Here is a 21,260-nt window from a genome sequence, read left to right on the forward strand (position 1 = left end):
GACTCACAGGCACCCTAAAGATCCCGAAATTAAAAATCCAAGTCTTCACCAGGATTCGAACCCGGGATCCCTGATTCGGAAGCCAACCCTTTACCACTCAGCCTCCCAATATTCACTAAAAGGGTAACAAAAAGATACTACCTAACGATAACAAAATTGATATTATCCAAATTAATACACTGTGTGGTATGCGCTTTAGACTGTCGATCGATGGTCTCTGGTTTGCACCCTGCCCGCCGAGATTTGGGCTTGGATGTAAATAGCTTCAAATTTGAAGGAACATTCGAAACCTGTAAAATATTTACAACCAAAACAAACAATATAATTGAGTTTGAGACATTTGGGCTCATAACAACTTCCTGACTAAATTTACAAAAAAGAGGAAAGCTATGTACGAAAGTGTCATATGACCCTCAGGACTTGCAGTCTCAGTAAAAGGGCAAAAATGTCAACTATAGAGGAAGGGGGAGGGGCTTTACGTTGGATGAAAGACGTAGGAAGGTAGGAAAAAGAGGAATGGAGGAATCCGACTGGCAGATCACTTGTGGTGCCCAACGGTTCAACAGACTTCTGGACTTGTCAACGTAAAGATATACCCTATAAAAACGTGTCAGTAAGCCGATGGTACTGTATCTAGATGCACTGTAGCACGGTAGGGATATACACACTTTATGGTAACTACTAATGGTATGGTAAATAGGATGTTGTTCATGTTGATTTTGTTTATAACGATGTTTATGTGTTCTTGTTAGTAATGTGTGATGGTTTATTTTCTTAGATACTTAGGTTTTCAAAAGTGTACTTTTACAAAAGGAATGTCACGCCGCTCTATCTTCTAGTTGTTTTTGTTGTTTCATTTTGTTTGAAATTGTGACATTCGTAAAGTTGTTTATTTGTTGTACTTTAAACATTATGCTGTTTTGTTTTCGTGAGCATTAGCAACACAAATTTTATACAAAAACAATGGGTACCTGATATTAGTTGGAGAAATGAAACGGTTTGGAAGCTACAATGTGGACCCACTATATAGGATTACTATTTAGTTTGTCTAAAAAAGAAATACAATCCAGAAACATGAAAAACATTTAGAATATTTTTAATTTTTTTTTTAAGACAATCCCTCCTTTATGCAACTTATAGAGCGATGTTTTTTCTCTTAAAAATAAATGAATGTTATATTAAAAAAACAATGGAACTTTTTTTTACCCCGCCCCCTTCTCCCCTAGAAAGAATGTAAGGTATTTTTGATTCAAGAGAATGTATAGCTCCTCCTTCGTGATCGAAGATGAGCACATTTCTCATTTCCTATAGACTCGAAGATGACTGTAAAGTCCAATCATCACTTTAAAAAGCCGGCCGCATACGTGGCATGGGAGTGTTTGGTCAGTTGCAGAAAGGCCTGCTTATTTTCTCAGTTTTTAGTTGGTTCGGCGCTCTTTTACCCTGGCCACTTTTCTTGCTTCAAACCTTGAGACTCCGAGACTCACAGCTTTACGCCATGAGGAGCCATTCACAACCATGCATGTCGATATCGCATTCCTTGAAGGAACTCCTTAGAGCGCTTCTTTAGCGTTTGTCTGTATGATATGTATTATTGATTCAAGAGAATAATAAATTCATGTCCAGGAAAATTGTGAGCATCGTCTTCTAAGTCTAGATTTAAAGGTCTATCATTGGAAGTATTCAATAAGTTAAAAATACATGTCGTAGTCAGCCGTAGTGTACCGAAATTATGCGATAATTAAGTGATTAGTGAGTACATTTGAAGTTGCTTCAAGTTTATTGAAAGATTATCTAATCTATATCTATATTTTTTTACGTAAATCTCATATAGATTAGGCCTACATTTATAATCCAGAACTAGAAGTAGATCTAGATCTAGACTATATCAGAAGTCTAGGTCTAGTGTTAGATCTAGATGTCCATATAGGCTAATGAACATTGGCGCCCGCAGGATTTTTGTGCAGGGGGGTGCAAGCTGCCACCCATGGCTCAAAGTCGCAGCCTCAACTTTCTTGTTATAATATTAAAGAAAAGAACTGCCACCTTTTCAGGCCCTCATACCTAATTGGTATTAAGTGCACAGTAAATACTTCTTTTTCATGAAATAAACAAATTAGAAACTAAACACGTGAGCAAAGTATTCACTGTACATATTGTTAACTTTATCCGTGAGGACCGTGCTTCCCTACGTGAGATAAAACAAAAACTGCAAACGTTGACTGTGGTTGCAGAAACTGTCAATAACTTTACTAATGAAATGCTTTTCGTCGAGATGGGCAAAGCTGGCGATGAACGCGTATCATGCAGTTCTGATATTCTTCTTTGCATTGCAGCTTCTGCATCGTTTTAGGTTGAAGACGAAACAAGTTGAACTGACCATTATTATTGCTCAAAAAGCGAGACGTAATGAAGAAACTTACGAATCAAGATATGTATTGTAAAGCCGTGTTATGTAATAACTCCCAAAATCCAAACATTTAATTTTTTTTCTCAGTGTGTCTGTCGACTGCGAATTCTCGGCAGCAGCAACTCAATATCCGGTATCAGGTTTTTATGCCAGCAGTCTCTCCTTCCTCAAGATGACATCTCTGACGTGTTCCTCAGGATGGTCAAGTTGGTTTTTAATTATGCCATTAATGTGACTGCAGATGTGCTGTTGAGCTGCCACTATGTTAAGTTGGAAAGACTGCAACACCGTGGAAACTGATTCAAGAACAGATAACTAATTAACGTCAATGAAAAAACAAATCAGAAACAAGAGGAGAGGCATTTACTACACATGTCCAGTTTGTTTGGTTTCACTTGCAGTCGTTATTTTAAGATTCGCCAAACAGTCAAAGATCTCAAAGTTGAGACTTAAATCTCGAATGGATTCGTATTTTTCAGTTCATTTTCTCCCACAAAAGAGGTAAATTTAGCACCAACGCCATCGCTACGGACAGTTACAGAAAAAGAATGCTAGCCATCAGGGACAGCCATGGCCGAGTAGTTTGTCCATGTCTAGACTGTACAATGACATTAGACACATGCAGCGCGTCTCTCTGAACCACAGGAACTAAACCAATGAAGTCGAATACAATCGCAATCAACAAACGAACACTCAAAGACATCTGCTCAATGCCTGAGATATCTACAATTTCTTCACTAAAATACCCAGCAAATGCAATTGATTCATGATGTATTTTTGGTTTCTTGCTGCTGCCAGTGCTCCGTTGATCCAAATCAACGTTTTGACTTGGACGTTGTCATGTGAAGAACTTTCTTGTATCTCTTCTTTTGTAAACTGGTGGACGTGTTTCACCTGATATTTTATCGAGTGCTGACGTTAATACATTTACACCCTTTACTTTTGTTCAAAGAAACTAGAAAATTTATCACATCGAAAGATGGCAAGGATTTCTCCTCCGAGGCCAAAAAAAAATATTCTAGACCTTAACTAAATATTATACAAAGTAATTGTGGCATTTTATGTCTCGAGACGATATTTCTCTTTGCAAATTCTTGTGTGTCTAAAGAGGCCAATCCTTTGTACTTTCACCCTTCTTTCTACAACTGTTGTGTAATCCATGACCTTTCCTTTAATGCTCGCTCTTCATGTGGATCTATCCAGTGCCACTTTTTCCCAGCTGTTAGTGCCGATTTTGTTTAGCTTTATGTCGCGTTTCCATACATGTGTATACCTTATCAGTGGACGACCAGCGGATCTCCTGCCTTCTGTTAAATCACCATACAGAATGTCTTGTGAAAGTCGACCCTGTGGCATTCATAATAACTAAATCTATGTGCAAATGAAAACAAATCGTCAGGACTAACATCCTATAGAATATTTGACACCCTTTATAGTGCAAAGAATGGCAAGTCGTTAATAAATCGTACATGGTTGGATATTATATAAGAGAAGATAAGAAGAACTACAGATTTACCTATTCTAGTAACACTAATAGCATATCTTTACAACTGTACTACAGTGGAAACACTACTTGTTAAGTTACTACACTTTATAATATTGTAATGATAGACCTTTAGATTTAGACTTAGAAGACGATGCGCAAAATCTTCCTGAACATTAATTTATGAAACTCTTGAATCAATAATGCTTGCGGGAGCCCAAGCTAATGATAATATTAATAAATAATCGCAAGAGTATGCATAACCGCTCACCGAATTCGTAACGACGCAGGTTCACGCAGCTTACGTTGTTAAAATCTCGGGTTCGATTGTTTACATTGTAAAGTTTACATTTGAGGATGGTATTAATGCCCAATTAAAATACATCGAGACAAAGATCTCCGACCTACATACTTTGTCACCTCCAGCGCGCAGACATACCCATTTTCCGCCGATGGTCGATTTAGATTTTCTTTTCGCTGTCTTCATTATATCTGGATCATATTTCACTAGTTTTTGTTGGCATATTATCTTGTTTTTTTTTCTATTAGTTCAATATAAATATAACGCCACCAACCTATTTCACTTTGTTCACATAATCTAGTGTTTTTTAAATTCACCTTCACCTATCCCTTAATCTGTTGGACCATTAGGCCACCACACAATATTTGTCGACGTCTTTCTCCATTCCTCTGTCTTTTGCCTTGGATAGAACCTCTTTCAATGGCAGTCCCGTCCATTCTTTTATGTTGTCTTCCCATCGTATTCTACTTGCATCTTCTTCTTTTTCCTGGTACTGTTCCCTGAAGGAAGATCCCTGAAGCCCCGGAGACCTTGTAATATGGCTATAGATTTTTAGTTTGCGGTTTGTTTGTTTTTTTACAAAAGTTAGCAGGCCATTGTGGGGTTCAATCGCTGTCTCTAAACTTTTCGTTTGCAATGCGGTCTTAAAATGTGATACCTAGGATCCTTCTGTAGCATCTCAATTCCATTGCAAGGATCCTCTTCTCTAGCTCTGAAGTCAGCGTCCAAGACTTGCAAGTATTTAAGAATGTGGCCATGACCAGGGAGCGTATCAGTCTTTTTAATTACTTCAATATGAAAGCACACGCCACCTTCCATCTCTTTAATTTCATGTTGATTTGGAGATTTTTTAAACAGCAGATATTTTTCTTACGTTGTTATAATAAACAAACACAACATACGTAAACTTTCGAGGTAAATCAAAACTTTTTTTCATCAGAAATGGCAACAAACATTTTGTGCTCCACACTCATCTGGTGACTTTTGGTACATTTTCAGGCTTTGTCTTCAAACTCTATAAAGTTTGTATTTCAGTGTAATTATAAATATTTAACGTATTTTAAAAACTGCTTGAAAAGAACCATAACCACCCATCATAACATCATCATAACATCATCATAACATCATCGTAACATCATCGTAACCACCCATCCTAACATCATCGTAACACTGTCACACAAACTGGACTGGACGACATTTTATGGCACTGTTACAAGACAAATCGCTGAGATTTAGGTCTGAGTGGCAACAGTGTGGCGAATTAGCGAGTCCCTAAGAAAGCTGCAGCTTGTTGGGGGACACTCTTGCTCATATTTTAGCATGCTCATAAAATTTACGTAAGAACTTAAATGTCAAATTGCAAGAGACTGTAGGGAGAGAAGAAAAGAAACGCTTATCATGCCATAAGGTATCCTTATCTAGCAGTCTAGCAGTGCATATCTTCAGCAAGCCAGGTATGAATGTTAATTGTCTTGCAGCTTGAAGGAACACCTGACTCGAGATTAAGATTAATTTGTTATTATATTTAGTGACCTGTAGAACTAACATGCGTAGCAAAACTTCATTTACTTTTTTTTTCAGATCCACTAGATTTACTTTATTCTACGACCAGATTTAAAGCCGAGTTGCCAGATTAGTGGAGTGGCGGTAAGAACTTTGAGGAAAGTCTGCAGACGTCAGGCAACACGTGATAAACGATCTTTGAGGAGAGCTCATAATATAAAGTCGTTCTACTCAGATATCTAATTACACGAACACCAGTTGGACTTTATCAGAACTGTTGAAAGCCTGGGGTTCTCTTAAGTGTTCGGTAAGTTATTAACACAGTGGATGGAAGCACGATTACTATTGACTTTTTGTTTCTACTAACATTTGAAGGGATGATTTATTTTTTACGAAATAATTTTGGAATAAAATGTTAGGAAAAATGTCAAGAAACAAACTAGGAACGACTTATTCCTTTGTTGTAAAATTAATTTTAGAAAGTAATATTTTTCGAATTAATTTTAGAATGTAATATTTTTCGAACTAATTTTAAAATGTTATTTTTTGTCAATTTTTTTAAAAGTTGTAATTGGAATTCTACAGATCAGTATATACATTATCAATAGTAGTGTTAACTGAAAATTTTTCTTTTAAATCATTTGTATAGATATTACATAACATGAAAAGCTACAGTAATTGAACTCTACTGTTGATGGTTGTATTCATACTAAACAATCTAAAGAAGACTAAAAAATTTCTTTAGCTTCGTATGTCGTCGTGGTAAATTATTACAATTAATATTGATGATTGTACAGTAGATGCAAATGACTGATTTGAAGAATGGTTTATTGAATGTTACGGAATATGAGTTTCAAAAAGAATTATCTAAATTTACATATGACAAGAACAGCAAGTCATTGGCATTTAACTTAGCTCATAACAAATAAATAATCAATCGTCTTTAAGCTTCAGTTCAACCTATGTGTTTTCCCAACATGAGTGCTTTCTAATACAATGCGATTGTAGATTACCTCCCGTGGTTTACAGTTAGATTCAAGGTTAATTTATAAAGTTTTTTTAAGTTCCAAGCGCAGACAAGTAAAGAGATCTGTTATAAATGCAATAGGTTCTTTTGAAGATTTAAACTGCATTGCCAAAGCTTGACAAGATTCAGCTACCTCTACATAGGCATTGAAGAAATTTTGAACTAACTTTTTAAATTTTAATCCGAATTCAAAAGATACATTTTTATGAAGAAAACGTGTAGTTATAAATAACTATGGAACTGAAAATTGTTGAAAAGACAAATACTAACTTGCGCTTGACCAATAACATAGATGGTCTGGCATGAACAGATGGAGAGCTAGCAGACGTGGTGATGCGCATAGACAAGACCTCCACAGCATATGGCATGCAGAACAAAAGGATCGTATGTATCACAACAAAGACTGCATCTTAAATGAGGAAATTCAAAGCAGCACTAGTCATAAAGGTAAGACTCTAAGGCCAGATCACAAGATCAGCAAAGACCTACAGAAAGAATAGCCCAAGGGGAAAGAAGGAGAGGCAGACAAAAGAAGTGATATGAATGCACCAAAGAGTGGACAAGAAGTGGACAGGCCTGTCAATAAAAGACAACTAAATACCAGACATAAGACAGAGGAATGGAGAGTGATGGTCAACAGATTATGTTTCGTGCCCCAACGCCCCAGAAGACTAAGAAATAAGTGAAGTTGGTGAGAGTGAAGGTAAACAAACAAAAAAAAAAAAAAAAGGAGCTTATGAGTGCATAACAATAAATATTGCGACTACATCCATAATCTGGATCAAAATACCTGAAACCTAAATACCAAATGTAAAGTGAGCCAAGGTTATAAGGTGTGTCACGCAAAGAGCTTCCTGCTTGTTTAACTCCCTTTGTACACTTTACGCAACATTTAAGGCATTATTGTAGGTCATGAATGTTAAATGAATAGAAGGCCAATGTGGTGATTAATCAAGAACACTGTATTTATAGTTTTTAAGAACGAAGAAAAAAAATGCTCATTTTTGTTTCTCAAATCTATAACTGAGTTTGCCACAACGAAATGTGATAACAGAAAATATTCAAAGCTATACCGAAAGTAATTATCCTCATTGCGTTTTCATTTAGTAAACAAAGACTCATTTCATTTTAATGTCTTTAAAAAGTAAATCTCTTGGCATGAGTACCAAAAACTAGAAGATGAAATATAGAAATTTATTGTAGACCTGCATGTGTTCATTAAGACGAAGAGAAGAAATGTGGTGGTAAATATTATTGAGTGTGTTTTCTATATTTTGTTCATAGCAGGTAGCAATACTGTAAACGTGTGACAGATGTAACAAAAATCTCGCGAGATGATTTGTGATTAAAAAAAAAAAGCAAAGAAAGAAAAACTTATGCCCTATAATTACAAACTGATGAACTTCTAAAATGACTCATTGGCTATGCTGACAGACTTAAAGCTTGAGTGTCACGGTCAATCAGAGACTAAAGAAGTGGTTAAAATTTGAATCCTCGAGAAGACTTCTCTCTAGTAAAAAGTAAACTAGCACTAGGCTACCTGGTCGTGTGCTACATGATCCAGACTGTCGCCATGAGTTACTTATCCCCATGCTGGAGCTACGATGTAATCGTTGTCATTCTTGAAGGATCATCCGAAAATTAGAAAACACACAAACAAACAAAAAACAAGATTACAAAGAGAGTTTGTGTTGCCACACAAACTCAGAGGCGGCCCACGTGGGAAACGGATCCCTGGTCGACTGAGGATGGCATCGAGCAGGGTATGAAACCGAGACCGTAGAGATAATCAGTCCTGCGCGCTAACCGCACGACCAGGCATTGCTCTTAATCTAATGACAAACTGGTTACAAACTAATAGCCTACTATTGATAATATACCTACACATTACGGAATGACAACTACCGGATATGTACAATATGTCAGAAGAGCAATTTTAGATAATCTTTTGGTATTGAGCATTTTCATTTAGGCCTAAATGGAACTAGAATGAGGATGTAAATCTACCTAATTAAACTACTAATTTAGCACTCTCAATATCTATATCTACTAGATCTAGCTCTAAAATATATATTTGGGATAATATAGATGTAATTTAGATATGATTTATATAAAAAAAACACTAGATAATCAATTAATAGACAAATTGCAATATGAAATATTAAAATAGTAGATTAGTTTTAGTATTTTATAACATTGCAATATTGACATATTGACAATCTAGACTTTAGAAATAAAAATCTACACTTTAAGCCTAGAAATTAAAATTATAGATCTTGATCTAGTCTAAATCATGGCTGTCTGGTAGTGCGATTTGCGCGCTGGACTGTCGTTTGGATTCATCGATGGTCCCAGGTTCAAACCCTGCCCGCTCCCATCCCCCGTCGTCCTACGGGAGGTTTGGACTACAACTCTGAAGGAACATCCGAAACATGTAAAACAACAAACATTCCAAACTAGACCGAGAAATTCTAAATCTAGATTCTATAATGATTTTAATTAGAACTTAAAATCTAAATCTAGTTTTAAAAATCTAGCTCTAGTGTAAGAAAAAAATCTAGATCTAGTGTAAAAAATCTAGCTCTAGTGTAAAAAAAAATCTAGATCTAGTGTAAAAAATCTAGCTCTAGTGTAAAAAAAAAAATCTAGATCTAGTGTAAACAATCTAGATTAGTTCTAAATCTAGCTATTATGTCTTTTTAAAATGCGAGTAACATTACGAGGTTTAATAAACATTACTATACCGAGTTGTTTTAGCATTTCATTTAAAGAATTTATTCCATATGACGTCAAAGGAAAAAAATCCACCACGTCACACGGCCTAGTTAGACTAAAAAATATCATCTAAACGAGCAGCTTGTTGAGTGTTCATAGACATTGGTGCACCGAGTGATTTCTTTTAGCATTTCATTTAAAGAATTAACTCCATATGACGTCAAAGGAAAAAAATTCCATTACGTCACACGTCCTAGTTAGACTAAAAAATGTCTTCTATACGAGCAGCTTCTCGAGGGTTCATAGACATTGGTGCACCGAGTTCTTTTAGCATTTCACTTAAAGAATTAACTCTATATGACGTCAAAGGAAAAAAAATTCCATTACGTCACACGTCCTAGTTAGACTAAAAAATGTCATCTTTACGAGCAGCTTCTCGAGGGATCATAGATATTGGTGCACCGAGTTTTTTCTTTTAGCATTTCATTTGATGGGCTAGTTAGACTTTATATATATATATATATATATATATATGTATATATATATGTATATATATATATATATATATATATATATATATATATATATATATATATATATATATATATATAAACGGATTAAAGACGCTTTTTTTTGTTTTGTCAGTCAGTCTGTCTGTCCGTCATGTTAATAGCGAGAAAAAAAAGACTAAAAGCTATTGAAAATCTGATTAAAATTTAATTTCCCTTCCGAAACATCGCATTAGTTTTAAGTTTCTATAATAGATTGTTTAGGATGTTTATATATTTATAGTGAGAGAAAATAAGAATTCCAGATTAATCAAATGCCGTTAATTCAATTTGTGGGATGGTCTGTTATGAAAATTACATGTACCATAGCCTTATGGAGATTTTTTCAAACCATACTTTGGTGTTAGGAAGTTGTTTTCCTTAAAAATCGGAGCATAATATTAACAATAATTAGATTTTCTAACGTTTTAGCTAGAAAGTTAAATGTTAAACTATTTTTCATAAAAAATCCGGAACAACCAATTTTCGTAAATGCAACGTTTAAGCATGGAAATAAAATCTAATATAAGTTAGAAGAGCAAACAAATATTCATTGGCATTGATTTTTTTTTCACAAAACATCCGGAACAATCTATTATAGATACTTAAAACTATTGCAATATTTCTGAATGAAAAATTAAAGGTTAAATCAGATTCACAATAGCATTTAGTGTTATTTGTTAATCTAATCGTGACGGACAGACCGACCAACAGACAAAACGCAACAAAAATAATCTTCTTTTATTTGGATGGGGGCACTAAACAAAAAATAAATAAAATCTGATTTTTTAAAAAAGTTTAAGGAATTGGTTTAGCACCACGGCATGTTACGACGTTACGCTACTGCACGAAAGTCGCTGCATAAAAAGACCATTTTAAAAAATGTGCGTGATATTTACATACAAAATGCATTATTAGCCTTTATAAACAAACAGTAATGTTTTCTTTTAATTTTAGCAGCTAGTTGACCAGAAAAAACACCTTTAACTATTATTTATATTTGTTGTAAACATTTCTTGTACATTTTATAAATATATTTGACTTAGTGATACTGAAAATACACAAAAATTGTCCATCTTTGTTAGCATATTGTAACATTGCCTCCCTTACATTTACCTAATTGTTTTAGAATTGGTGTATTTTTCTGAAAAAAATCGCTTGCATAATTAATTTTATAAATTAAACGGTTTGCTTTTAGAAAACCAAAAGTAGCCGTTGCACCTAAACTTTTCAAGCCGCATTTAATGATGAAATAATATTTTTCATATCTCTTCTAGTTTTCGAGATCTGAGTGTGACAGACGGACAGACGGACAGACAGACAGACGGACAGACGGACATTTTGCACAAACCTAATAGCGGCTTTTTCCCCTTACGGGGGCCGCTAAAAAGGAGCCGGAAAAAAAAATAAGACTTTTTGCCTGTGTCGGGGGGGGGGGATAGGAAAACGTTGCTGTAGACTTGTTGGTAAAAAGTTGTTAATTGCAACCAAAACATTTGAAGAGTTCAATATAGCAATGAAGTGTTTTTTTCTCATCTATTCTCCAGATCAGCATCAAGATGTCTGTGTCCATCCAGATGGTTGTGTTGGTCTTGGCAATGCTGGCAGTAGTGTGCCTCGGTAAGTCTCAATTATTCCTCACTAATAAGACTACTGCTGTAGGACCGTGTAATCTGTAAATCGTTACTTTCACGTGTATAGGGGCAAAAAAACTTTTTCTTGCTAACAATTTTTGGTTACGCCTTTGTGTAGACATAAAACAGTTTTTAAAAAAAGGAACCTTTTTGAGTTTTGTATGTTTTAAAAATATTTTTTTCTATTTTGTGCGAATTTTCTTTTTCCAATTTTTTTAAACTTCTTCTCAATGTGTCGACATTTGTATGTCTTTGATATTTGACTCGAGCTCTTTTGTAGTTTAATTTCTTTAAAGTTGTATGATATGGTTAAGAGAGATGAAAAAGCAGCTCTATAACTGCCTCACATTGTCTCGGCTACGTCTTTAACGTTATTAGAAATAGACATCTAGATACTAGAGGCAACAATTACGAAAAAGTCTGTTGAAAAAGAAAAGAAAGGTCTTGGGCCTTTCGTGTTGCAATCAGTGGCGTAGGTAGGGATTTGGGGGCTCGGGGGGCTTGCCATTTTTAGGGGTTCCTGTATTTTGATATACGATATCATGACATGGGATAGGCCCCTAATGTACTTAATTAATATATGTCTAAATTCCAATTGGTACAGTATATGGGTAAAACTAAACAAAACATTACAACTCTTTAAATGAATAATACCGTTGTTTATTGGCGAGATTATGCACAAGTCACAATTCATATCGCCTCATGTCGTGCTTTCTGTGCAACAAAGGCATCTATAACATCATCTAGATCAACGCTGGCTAGTATTTTTCACTCCACATGAATAGCAAAATTACGTTGCAGTGACGTAATATTTAATGTAAAAAAATTAGGACATTCAATGCGGGGACTCTCGAAGGGGAGGGGCCGGGGGGACTATCGAATTCGGACACCTCCTCTCACGCACCTTACCTACGCCACTGGTTGCAATGCGAGAGGTTAGAAACCAAAAATACTTAAGCATCGGGAGTTAAAATGAGTATTATTTTTTTTTATGTCTTAGAAGTGTTTTATGTAGATTGTTTTCTTAGCCTTTTCAAGTACTTCTGAACTTTAAAGGAATATCAGCTCATAGCATCATCAACCTTTGTGACAGAAATGTAGCGAAGTTGAATCACAAAGTTGTTTTATCAAGTAGATGTTAAAAATGAAAAGTAAATCTGTCTTGTTTCAATTTATGGACATTTCTAACACGTCTTGGCTCTAGAAAGGCTTCTAGTCGTACAACATTCTTCTTCATTGTATTGAGCTAAACGCTGACTTTTCAATACAAAAGATTTCTCCTTGCTGTAAACCATCCAAAAACTAACTTTTACTTTATTGTGGTTTTTTTTTTCTGTTCCAGGTCAGTTTCCACCATTTCCTTCCTCTGGAGCACCAGCAGCCCCAATGAACCCAATGGCAGGTTTCATGAGCAACCCATTGATGGCCGGTTTGATGTTAGGCACTGATCCCAGCAAGATGTTGACCTATTCCTTACTAATGAACGGCATGGGCGGTATGAGCGGCATGGGCGGAGGCATGATGCCAGGAGGATTCGGCTTTCCCTTGACTCTAGGCCTGTACAACTATTTTAATTAAAAAACAAATGCATATAGAAAAAAATGCCCTGCTCGGCATTTGATCAAAAATGCAGGTCTTGCTTTTTTTTTAAATTTGTATATACATAATTTGTATGCAATTGCTCACGTATAACTTATAACTTTTTACTGTTCGTTGTGTAATGAAATTTTAAAACATTAAAAGTGGTGTTTTTTTTTATACAATTGTGTGTTCAGAGGTGATCATTTGTCTTTCTTTTGTTTGTTTCTTGGAAATAGGATGGTAGAACTCTAGTTTAAGGCTAAAATGGTTTAGCGTAATCATTACATCGTCTTTCGTCTTGAATTGTATCGATTTGTTGTGTAATGATTATGAACATTATTTTGATAGTTTTTTGTTTTTTTTGTTGTTGTTGTTTTAATGAAAGGGATAAAACTTAAGATATTTAAAGTTGTTAAATTACAAGATTAACCCACATTATGGCTATTTCAAAAATTGTGATTTAATGTTGATTTTTTTTTTTGAAAACCTTTAAAAAACCTTTAACTTCACATGTGGTACAATTACTTACCTCATTATTTTTATCAATTACAAGAATCACAATTGGTAGCAGATTCTACTAAAAAACAATTACAACTATAGAAATTGCATTTTTCCGAGTGTCTTGGAAACTGAACATCTTCAATTACAATTTTATACTCCTAATTGTAACGTACAAAGACACAAAATGTTTAGTTTGTCAGTAAAATGCTGATAGAATGAAGATCTAATAGGAACATCTCAACAAAATTTAAAAAAACTAAAAAAAACTACTAAATTTCGAATATTCTAAAAGATATTTCGGCCGCGTAAACAAGTAATGGAAATAATACAATGGTATTTGGTTTTAATGTCAGAATCAGGAAAAAGATATACGTCCTGTATGCTTCGTATCTACAGAGAAATACAACAAAATAAACCACTAGAGTGACGAATTCATATTTAGCAAGAGTAGAAACTAAAGCGCTTTGTGTTACGTCACATCCTGACAACCGGTTTTCATAAACAACAACAAACAAGGGCGCCATTATATCAAACTGTATTCTGTAGGCACCACTTTCAGACCTCAAACATACAAACTCGCCTAGTATGAGCTTAACCTAAATAAGTTGAACAATCACAATATTGTTGTAACCCTGCATTGCACCAGTGTTTGAGGTGCGCACTAGCGCACTAGTGAACGTAGACAGGAAGAAGGACTGTTGTGAGCCGGCTAAAAGTCATTGCAGTCTGAACAGTCTGGTGCTGAGTGCTGTCCTATGTGATACTAGGAAACTGTTTAGGAGACCTGGAGCGACACTGGGAAGTGTGTCGGTGGTCTGTTCTGTGTTCTGGTATGAAGTAGGACTCTTAGAACTTAAGACATATTACTCCCTGTGACTTTATAGCAGACGTCCAAGTCTAACTAGTAACTATTACTATTTGTTGATGCTTATACTAGTTATCAGTTATACTAAATAAATACATCGTTTACTGTTGCCGACCTGTCTATTGTTGAGTGGCTACCCTAGAGTTACAACAATATGAACACAATACATTATGAAGTATATACACATAATACAATGTGCTTTCATAATATATTTTGTTAAACAAAGTAAGAAAAAAAATCACGCTATAAATGTAATAATAATAATAAGACTTGTCTTCTAGTTCGAAGATTAATTAGGAGTGCAGTATTTCTCCTGGCTACGCAGTCCCAGCTGTGACCTATATATTTTGCCACATTCATAGATGCAAACAAGTAACATAACAGAGGTATTAAAAAAAAAACAATTTCTCTTTTATGAAGCTAAAAGTAATATTTAATTTCTTACTTTTGTAGTTCTTGTAATACAATGAGTCTTTCTAAAGAAATTTGCAGCATCAAGTTCTTCTATGAACAGTCCAGCCAATGATATCTACATAAGAGAGAGAGAGAGAGAGAGAGAGAGAGAGAGCGCTAAATGTTTATGTACGTCTAGTTATTCAACTCTTTTACTCAAGACAAAAAAAAACAAACATTTGAGTTGAGTGGGGGAATTCCTGCTGAAGTCGTGCTCAAAATATAAAACCAAATTATTTTAAGATGATGATATTTGAAAAAACAGAGTTAACACTGTGTAGCATTAATATCGTTTTCAAAATACCGTCCACCCAGTGTCCAGTCACCTTTTTTTGTAATCTAATTGTAGGAGTAAAATACATTAGAACCTTTACTCTATCTCCAACCGTCCACGCTATTCATTACGTTAACCCCAATTTTTATCTTATAGAATATAGATTACAGACTTTACTACAAAAAATGAGATTAATTATTGTATCACTACAATTCCACACTTCAATGGACCTCATTCACCAATCTTAAATAAGCACAATTAGCCACGTCATAATATTGATAAAACAATGAAAAGTACGTATCACGTGACAGCCTTTATGGATTGCATAATTTGTATAGAAGATATAGAAAATCACGTGGCTAAATGTTGTTTGTTTACAATTGGTGAATGCGGTCCATTATAAATATCTTTGCTAGAAATTCTATACAAATTTAAAGAACACACGTTTTTAATAAACATTTTTGTTATTAAACAGGGTTACAAAGACAGTTTGTGTGGAAACATAACTCAAAATCGGCCCTCGAAGTGGTCCACCCAGGCAGGCTTCAATATTTTCAGAAAGAACATCCAAATGAAATTATATCAAAGACAAATGAGAGATAAGAATGGAGAAAGAAGGTTGACAGATCTTGTGTAGTGCCCCAACGATCCAGCAGATCAGAGGACATCCGAATGAAATTATATCAAAGACAAATGAGAGATAAGAATGGAGAAAGAAGGTTGACAGATCTTGTGTAGTGCCCCAACGGTCCAGCAGATCAAAGGATAGGTGCAAGTGAATGCAAAGTTAGATGTAATCCTGGCCGGAATAGTTTCCCTTTCAGACCTTGTGGTCTATAGGGTAGATGATGTAAAGTTCATCTGTTTTTGTGGCCTACGGTTAACGAGGGTGTAGCAAGCACAACTACCAACCGCCTTTACTTTTCCCCAATTAATGTCAGGTACCCATTAGAGCTGGGTGGACCCAGAAGCGCACAAGGATTCCGAAGTTGAAAATCCCAGTCTTCACCAGGATTCGAACCCGGGACCCCCGGTTCAGAAGCGCCCTTCAGCTACCGCGCCTCTCCTGGCCTAACAGCCCTAACTGAAGTCTTATAATTGTGTAATGAGGAATCTATCTCTTTCTTAAAAGTTCCTAGATAATGCAGTTTACAAGATTACTATTTGTTTTAAATTAGGTCTAACTTATAATGCACACTAATTAGCTTTTTCTCTTTAAAAAAAACTGTTTGCATAAGTGATTTAAAAAATTAGATTTTTCGCTTTCAGAAAAAAAAAAGTAGCCGTTGCATCAGAACTTTGAATGGTCTAAAATATTGTGACGTCGGATTTTCACTATCTTTTCTAGTTTACGAGATCTAAACGGGACGGGCCGACAGACGGACAGACATTTTTCACAAAACTAATAGCGTCTTTTCCCCCTTTCGGGGGCCGATAAAAAACAACAAAAAACTTTATGATGCAATCAACTTCAATGATTGATTTTAAAAGTTCATTGATAAAAATGGAAGACCAACATAGGCAATGAATCTCACTCCTATTGCCTAGTACCGACCACCTTTGACTACCTACCGCTTTAAAAAAGGTTTATACCAAAGATTTTTAATTAGAACCAGTATAAGTCTATATCTTTGAATAATTATTATTAATTTTATAATAACGTATATCGTATATGTTATTACTTATTTATCATTTATATTATTTTCATTATGTATATATTTTAGCATTAAATTCATTATTTTAATTTTAAATCATCATTCACATGGTTTGTTACAATATTTACGACTGTGCGTGCATAGTGTGTCTGTCAGGCTGAAATTAAAGGTTACATGAATGTAAGCACACATTAACATTTGTAATATATAACTCAGCAGAAACACATCATAATATATTTTAAGAAATTACCTATAATAACTGAACACATAAATATCAATATATTATCCAATTGTAATTTATTAATAATAATTCAAGAATATAACATTCTAAGCCATGACAGAAGCAAGACCTCGGACAGCAAGAGAGCCACGACACGGTAGCACGTAAAGGTTGCCTGAACCAGCCAGGAAAACCAGTGACTTGGCAGATTTTAAGTCCTTGGTTAATATGCATGACTAGATGCATAACGCGTAAGATGTAGTCATCTTCTTTTTTTTAAAGTAACGTCTAAATTTTATAAGATAAGATAAGATAAGATAAGGCTACTGGTTTGGAATACCCACTTGTTTTACTTATTGCCCCTCCCTAACTACCTATCTTATTGAAGAAGTTGTTGACAGTTATGACACGTCAAACCACTTGGAACTGTTCCTTGTGATGTCCGTGACCATAGTTAGTGTGTGTGTATCATTGTGCAATTCTTTATCAATAGCAGAAGTAGGACGTAATTATCTTCTCTTTTGATGGAACGTCTGTAATTTATAAGTCTAAAACATTAAGTTACATGTAAGTGCATTATATAGTTTGTGTTATGCACTATTTTCCCTTTTCCAAATAATGATGAAAAGACAGGATCTGTGTTAACCACCGACATACACTATTGACATCAAAATAAAACAAAATTGAGTTTAGATAAGAGAATGAGACGTATCAAGTTATACCGAATACGTTTATTTTGTATTGTAGAGAAAAATGTAATACCGATATCTTCACTGAAACAATTGACACAGCTTGTAAGAAAATGTGTGTATCCTAATGACTATTAGGATTACATAGAGCTGTAAATATGGCAGTTAAATCCCCCTCTTCTATAAAACAAAACCAATAAATGCAAACGACAATCCCCAAATTCCAAGAACACAGCTAAGGAAAATTTTTATTTTACGCATTCAAAATGCTATGAGCATAGCCAAATGGGTTTTTGAGTTTAACCCCCCCCCCCTTTTTCAGCGGGGTTCGAAGCTAAAAAATGCCTCTTCAATATAAAAAAAGCAAATTACGCACTCAAAATGCTAAAGCGTAGCCAAATGGGTTTTGAGTTTAAACCCCCCTTCAGCGGGGTTTGAAACTAAAAAATGCCTCTTTAATATTAAAAAAAAAGCAAATTATACACTCAAATTTCTATGAGTGTAGCCAAAGGGGTTTTGAGTTTAAACCCCACTCCAGTGGGGGTTTGAAGCTAAAAAATACCTCTTCAATATAAAAAAGCAAATTACACACTCTAAAATCTATGAACGTAGCCAAAGGGGTTTGTAGCCAGCGGGGTTTGAAGCGAAAATATACCTCTTCAATATAAAAAAAAGTGAATTACGCACTCAAAATGCTATGAGCGCAACCAAAGGGGTTTTGAGTTTTAACCCTCCCTCCTCCAGAAGGCTTTTTTTAAAGTTTAAAACCCCTCCGGATGGTTTTGAGTTTAAGATCCCCTACATAGAGTTTTGAGGTTGAAAACCTTTCTCTTTAATATTATTCTAAAGCAAACTACAGTCACCAAATTCTATGACCGTAGCTAAATGGGGTTTTGAATTTTTAAAAAAAGAGATTTTTTAGTTTCAAACCCACCAACAGATGATTTGGACGATAAAACTTCCCTCTTAGTTATAAAATCTAAAGCAAACTACAGTCACCTAATTCCAAGAGCGTAGTCAAGAGAGGTTACACATTTCTACAAGTGGCTGGGCTCCATTAATCAAGTGCAGTGAATAGTCATCTGCCGAAATTGAAAAACACTAAATGTGGCTCAACAAAGATGGCTAAGACAGATTTTAGGAGTCAGTTATAAAGATCGAGTCTAAATCAAGGAAATCCTATGCCGAACTGGGAGTCGACCCCTTAGTAAGGTTGTGAAAGAGCGTCGCATGACATGTTCTCAGACAAAATGAATTACGCATAATAAGAGTTGCGATGTCATCCTAGTACAACTTGGCGCCACACTGTCATGGAGGTCCCTAGAGCAGGTTGGAAGAGGCTTCGGACATTGCCAGGGACAGATTTTTGTGGAAACAGCTTGCCGCCAAATGCGCCGAACGGTGCGGGAGGGTCTAAGTCAGAAAGAATAGCACATTAGGTTTTTGAAATAAAACTTTTTAATAGCAGAATAATGCACTGTAGATACATCAGAATGTGCATTTTGTTGGCTTTCAATACCGGAAATAGTGCTAGGCTTAGCTACCAGCGCTCCACCAGACTCCCTAGCTGGCAAGGATGGAGAGTCTACAATTTTTCCATATATATTTTTTTTGCGGGGGGGGGGGGGGGAATAGAAAAAAAAATCCCCCCCCCCCCCAAAAAAAAATAATCATGGTTTAAACTTTAAGCAATCATTTTTTTATTAGTATTTTTCTTATTAATGACTCATTGTAACGCTTAGACAAAAAAATATATTTACTAGTCACACTTATACTTCCACCGGTTCAGGGAAGATAACATGATGAACAAAATATATTGTATAGATTATAGAAGAGTAGGTCGTGTCTTGGCACCTGCTTTGAAGTGATCGTGACGTCACTTGGGAGAGGGAAATGGAGTTCATTGCACGGAGCAAAACATTTCGAATCTAAAGTGAAGAACTTCGTGACTACAGCCTGCGCCCCTTTCCCGCCACCTGAGAATACGTAGCAAGTAGAATGCGTTGTATTACCATGAGATCGTTCATCATTTCAACTGTTTACCCATATTTGTTGACGTCATTCTTTTGAGGTTTAAATTTAGTCAAATATATTATCAAAAGAAAAAGAAAATAAAAAAAAACAGGATAAACTTGTTTCCAAGAACCAGTTGGCTACTACATTTATTCTCTATCTGTTCTGTTCTGGCGGCCCCTCTGTTTACCTCCAGACCTGTGTGACGTGATACTCCGCTGTTTGTTTTTGTTATTTTAGGTCTTCGAAGTCATTAATTTTGTACACAACAAACAACAGACGTTGTTTTTTGTTTTTTTACTTTGTGTTGCTCTAATGGGCATACCTAATTAGGTTCATTCCCATTTTGTTTTAAATCATTCAGTGCAGTGATTCTCAAACTCCTGCCCGCGGGACATTTTGGACCTTGACACAGTGCCATGGGAATTTTCTGTCTATAATGAAGCCGTAATTACATTGGACTCGACGGTTTTGTGGGTCGATGTGTGTTGATGTGGGGTGATGTGGGTTGATGTGGGGTTGATGTGGGGTGATGTGGGTTGATGCGGGGTGATGTGTGTTGATGTGGGGTGATGTGTGTTGATGTGGGGTGATGTGTGTTGATGTGGGGTGATGTGTGTTGATGTGGGGTGATGTGGGTTGATGTGGGGTGATGTGGGGTGATGTGGGGTAATGTGTGTTGATGTGGGGTGATGTGGGTTGATGTGGGTTGATGTGGGTGATGTGTGTTGATGTGGGGTGATGTGGGGTGATGTGTGTTGATGTGGGGTGATGTGTGTTGATGTGGGGTGATGTGTGTTGATGTGGGGTGATGTGTGTTGATGTGGGGTGATGTGTGTTGATGTGGGGTGATGTGTGTTGATGTGGGGTGATGTGTGTTGATGTGGGGTGATGTGTGTTGATGTGGGGTGATGTGTGTTGATGTGGGGTGATGTGGGGTGATGTGGGTTGATGTGGGGTGATGTGGGTTGATGTTGGGTGGTGTCGGGTGATTTGGGTTGATGTAGGAAGGATGAGGGTTAGCCCCTTAGCAGAAAAAGATGGAGCACCCCTGACTGAGTGCAATGATTTAATACATGAAGTATACCACCAATCCTTAAGTTAAATTATTTCTCTGTTAAATCCTTGCTGTGAACTGTTGCATTTGTTCTCCTCGGTGGTTCTCGCATATCGAGTCAAAACTAAGAACAGGCGCAAGTTTCCAAGAAGAAAAAAAGCAATGGGAACAATAGATGTTTTTTGTTGCCTTTGCGTTTTGATGTTGTTTTGTGTGCTTTGTCGTTTGGCTTTTGTTTCCCTTTTGTGTTTGTCTGTTTGTGTGTTTGGCTGTTCTAAAAGATTGTGCTTGTTTGTGTGTGATTATGCCTGTTTTTGTGTTTGCTTTTTTT

The sequence above is a fragment of the Biomphalaria glabrata genome, chromosome 1 (assembly GCF_947242115.1).
Source record: "Biomphalaria glabrata chromosome 1, xgBioGlab47.1, whole genome shotgun sequence".
Classification (NCBI taxonomy): Eukaryota; Metazoa; Mollusca; class Gastropoda; family Planorbidae; genus Biomphalaria; species Biomphalaria glabrata.